Here is a 5,642-nt window from a genome sequence, read left to right as displayed (position 1 = left end):
TCAAGACCTCCTGTATCAACCTGACACAAAAGCTTCAAATGGGAGAAAATACCATGCATGAAAAGTAAACAACCAAAATGGAAAGCAAGAATAATGAAAATGGAATGCCCCCTTTCTCCAACATCCCAAAAGATATACCCCCCTATCTCATGTGAAGCATTCCCACATTTATTGCAAGTTTGTCTTTTTCTTTTCAAATCATCAAAACTTTTTTCACACCTTTTCTAATCAAAAGTCTAGTTATGCATTTAATTTCTTGTCCTATCTTGTTTGCAAGGTGTCCAAGAGTGCCCATAACTTGCCACTTGTCCATGCATGATGACTCATCACTTCTTGTGGTCCCGCAGAGTGGGTCCACGTGCTGTGTCCAGTGGTGGCCTGGGAGTTGGAATTTTTACAACTTTCTGTCTTTGCGTAGAGCTAGTCGCCCTGGTCGTTATGACAGTTCGCTTGCTGAAATCGGAGTCCAGGTTTGAAAGATGTGAGCTTCGGAAGTTTGTTGCTTCTTTGCACGTTGTCTCATTCTTCACTGGTTTCGTCCCGTTTGAATCTTCGACTCTAGTCAGGCTTTGTTGGGCTTTACTAGGCTGAGTGGGAAAACTTCAAGTATGCATAGTGTTCTCAAGGATTTGATGCAGGTTTTATCATTATATTCACGTTAACTGCGAAAACCTGCAAAAGTACGAAAATATAATAATTTCATGATTATTAAAGACATAATTACCCAAAATGCTATGTTTCTACGGGGTTTAGTATTACAGTTTTGGGTGCTTATCACACCACCCCCAAACAGCACTTTGCTTGTCCTTAAGCAAAGAAGAGACATTAAAACGATAAGTGGCCAAAAATGTGTTGTCCTAAACTAAGTCTCATTTCGCAGAGTGCGGTTGCATTGACCATATGCAACAAGGCCTTAAACCACTAGGAATTCCCTAGTGGACGAGCTATAGCCTCGTGAGAGTTTTCCAGAGAAGATACTCACAAACTTCATCTAAACTACAATGGCTCAGTAACAAAGGCTTGTACCCTTAATTAATCTCAGATATCTTTACATTTCACTAGCGGGGGAAAGAAGGATTAATTCCTTTGAAATTCAAGTTAATATACATACAATAATCAAAACATCTACATATGAACATGCATGCAGTGATATTTACAATGAAATGTACGAGCAGGGCCTTTTCTGGATCCTTTGGATAGCGTCCTTAAGTAAGTTCTCACAGTTATGTGTCGAAACAGAAATTCTCTCATATTTTTCCACTCAAGTTTTGCTAACTCCAATACGCAGTGGGCACACGTTTCCTCACATACTCAATGACAGTCAGAGGTGCCGAGGTCGAGAATTCACATCTACTACTTATTATCACACCATCCTACTCCTAATTGAGTTAGAGGTCTTTATTAGGTATTATGGGGCTTAGGTGGTAGTGTAGAAGAAAATAGAATGGAAAATTCAAAAATGATAAGTATGAGAGAATAAGGTCTTCGAGATATTTACACTAGAGAAATCCTTATTTTCTTTCCTACTTCTAACATGAGTTTCCATACTTAGCTTTTTTAAGCTTTTGTATTCTGTTTTGATTTGATTTTGGGGGAAAGTTCTAACTTTGATTTTTCTTTTGATATTTAGAAATATAATTTTCTTTTTCTTTTCCTTTTCTTTCTGAAGCAGGTAACTGATTTTGATTTGTGACAAGTTTTTCTCTTTATTTTTCCACACTTCATCCTATTTCTCATACTCATCATTTAGATGGGTTTATTTATTTGTGGTTAATAGGTGGATAAGGATTTTTTTGGTGAAAATGAAAGGGTTAATGAAAGGTTCAGTTGGGCGACTAGCGGTAAAAATTTTACATGTATGAATTTTTGGCTATATCGATCCAAAGAAGGCCTAAGTTCTTGCCTAGGATTCGGGTAGTGATCAAATAAGTAGATGCGTGATTTTCTCTATTCGGAAAAACTACTCCTCTGTGTCATTACTCATATATCACACATGTTGAGGCTTTTTGGTTAGATTCTCACAGGATATGAAAATTAAGTTGTCTAACCATAGGTCCCAGAAACTTACTGCTATATACATTCAATGATAGTCAGTGCATGAATGTTCATGAAAAGATGTAAAAACAATTGCATACGTATTAACTTAAGTTTCTAAGAACAAATCCTAATTCTAATGCTAGAGTGAGATTTCTAGATATTTTTCATTACATAAAAGGAAACGAGATTTTGTCACTAAATACACTTATTTAGACAGAAAATAAAGCTATATACAACCTAGAAATGCTTAATTTTTTTGCGAAAGATTCTAACCACCCCCAAATAGAAGGACGCTGTGTCCTCAAAGTGTCAAGAGGAAGAAAGAATATACCTGAGAGGCTTGAGCAATAATCTAGCTGATATCTTCAATAGAAAATTATACTAACACAACATATAATATACAAAAACAAAAGGGAAATGCACATCAAGAACTAAAACAACAAATATGTACATCAACTTACCTGCCCTAATTAAGAATTAGGGGTATGTCCATTCTAACTTCATCTCTATCGAAGTGCCAATCTTTAACGTCACGCCAGTTTATCATGACCTGCCAAACTTTGCTCCACTTTCTCTTTTTAGAAGCATCCAAATAAGCTATCATGTCTTTGTCTTTAGGGAAGCAACGAACGTACTCCAGGTACCTTGAAGAGCACTGATGCCAGACCCGAAATCTCAAAGAACGAGTTATCCTGTTTGTCGGACACATAGAATCTACTCGTACCCAGTCATGAAAAATGGCCGAAAATTGTGGGAAGAATGCCCTCATTATCTGGCATGCGGTAACGGGCAAGGTGATATAATGGTGTCAAAAATGACGAGCCCTTTTCAGGTTCTCAATTACGAGGTTTGTGGTGTCGAAGAAGGTGTGTTGCTGAGTGAGAGCATGGAAAGTCTTGCAAGCTAATTCAGAAGGATAAACAACATGGCAGTCCCGACATTCATTGTCATACTTGCTAGGGGAATTGTTTTGTCCGGCCATCGGCCAGCTTCCTCATGTTTAACTACTCGAGTGCGGCCATCACCATAGAGGCCGGTGAAATCTTCCCAAGAGTAGTGATTAAAGGAGTTATGTATGATGTATTGAATGGTAGTGGTGGGGTCGTGATAGGGAAGGTCCAAAGTCATAGCAATTGTTGGCTCGTAAAAGATATGTCTGGTGTTACCCATACGGATTGTGAATCCATTCAAGAAGAAACCTTGTGCACCATTAAATGATGTTGTATCCTCCATATGATCATAAAAATAAGTTGCTAAACATGGAGAGTATGTCTGCTCAGGTTGCAGAAAGAGGGAGGACCAACTGGCTTGGGTGATAAGGTCTCTGAAATGAGGTCCATACGAAGGAGAATCCAACAAAGCCTGGAAAGATTGTTCAGGGATGATCTTTGGAGGTTCCATTATTGGAGATGCAGATAGGAAGGCAGGAAATAGATGAAAGAAGACGTGTGATGAAAGGCACCACCCGTAGACAAAGATAAACCAATTTTTAGAATATGATGGAAATGACTGAGTAAAAATAAATGACATTGATTACAACAGGAAAATTGCACTACACTTAATTAGGGTTACTAAAGGAAAAAAAAAAATAGAAAACGACAAAGAACGGAAATTCAAACAGAAATTTGCGAAATTTAATTTGGGCCATGGCCCGGGTAACGGCGAGGATCCTTAGGTGGGAGAAATCCATTTATAAGATTCTCAATGAAGTCAATCCATGCAATAGCCCGTTGCAACAGGGCACTCTGTGTCTAGTAAATCTCGGATTGGTTCTCCATTATGAGATTGTGATTTGCCAAGAACTGGTTGTGGCTGTGCAAGAATTGTGCTTGTTCCTCATCGTGCATTGTCTGAAGCTCGTGAAATTCAAGAAGACTACTGATGATGATGTTCTGTTGTGTTGATAATGTCATTAGTCCTTGGTGAATTAAACGAAGGTCTTCCATAGGATTAAATACGTTGTGTATTGCATTGTCAGTGAAGATGTTGACAGAGGAAAAAGCTTCGCCGGTTTCTACACCAGCATAGTTCTTTGCAACGTCGGGAGTCCAAAAACCATTCATACAAATAGAGTGAATGGTGAGAATGTTAGCTATTCTGAGATAGGTAGTAGGAGTAGTAATAGGAAAACCCCAACGCACCATGATAAGTATTACAATGGTTGGCAAAGGAGCTGACTTTTTCCTAGCACGTGTGATCGCGTTCCAGAGAAATTGAATTATGCAAAAATCATTGGTTTTAGTCTGCAGGACCAGAGTAGATGGAGGAGGGGTTTTGTTATTTCGGAAGTCTTAAATGTGCCGAGCACATTATGGGCTAGCCATTGGATCATATCTAATTGGTTATTTTGCAAGGATCACTGATAAACAATACAGTTTTTCCGGTTGTATTAGCCGTAAAGGATAGTTGTAAACATTAGATGTCTTATATTGTCGAATGGTGAATCTTGAAGGTGTACCCCAGAGTTCGTTATGGGAATTTGAAGTACCTCGGAGATGATTTCTGGAGCTAATTCGCGCTCGCATCCATTTGCACGGACAAAGAATTGCCAGTTTTGGAAATAACCGTGTGTATAGAAATGCAGAACCAACTCTCTGGAATAAACTGCCTCCTTATGATGTAATAGAGGGAACCATCCACGACATAAAATTTCAGTGTTAAAATATGGTTTAAATAGACTGCTCTGAAAAAATTTCATAAAGTTTTGCTCGGGCACGAAAATTCGAGTGAGGGCCATTGAAGATGGAAGGAATGGAGTGGTGAAGATAATTTAGTGAAAAAGGGAAGACTGGATTGTAGAGGTGTCTAGCATAGCTATAAATAGGCACCAATCTGAAAGTTTAGAAAATACGAATCAAGATGTCACAGGGTAGTTAGACCACGTGTATCTTCTAAAATAATTTTATCAAGGTGCTTGCCCAAAAGATCGTTTAAAGTCAGATCCCTGAGACTGTGAGTCAGACGTGGGAAGAGATAGAATATACGAGAGAAGGTTTTACAGGGTAGTTTGACTAACCTGTATATTCATAAATCAATTAAACAAGGCGCAAAAGTGGATGTAGTGTGGAGGGGAAAGAATAGGGCATGCGACTACAAGGAGTGGCGCACTCTATCTAATCTTTTTTTTTTAGCAAGATCTCTAGACGTAGCGTAAGTAGAAGAACAAGTAATACAAATATGTAAATAGGATCTTACATTATGTTGTAACAATGTACAAGGATGTGAAAACACACCATAATGACAACGGGAAAAATATAGATCTAGATATTAGATATGACTATATGCCACATCAACAACATTACGATAATAGAACTAACGAGCATGAAGACGTGAGTAGCATATTCAATTTGCTGCTGCTCAAACTTTTCTAATGCATCCATGAAGCTGAAGATTGGTAAGAACTTAAAAAACACGTAATTGGAATTAAAGTAAAAGTGTAGAGGGGAGAAGATGAAAGGAGTGAATGTGAAGGATGTGGTGAACTTTCTATTTATAGAAAATAAATGGAGCCATTTTCTGATCGTTGTGGTGGCGGTTTTATGACCGTTGCAGATCGTTAGTTAACGGTAAAACCGGCCGTTATGTGTGTATATATATATATTTAT

Source organism: Coptis chinensis, chromosome 2 (assembly GCF_015680905.1).
Source record: "Coptis chinensis isolate HL-2020 chromosome 2, ASM1568090v1, whole genome shotgun sequence".
NCBI lineage: Eukaryota > Viridiplantae > Streptophyta > Magnoliopsida > Ranunculales > Ranunculaceae > Coptis > Coptis chinensis.
Note: the sequence above shows the minus strand (reverse complement) of the source record.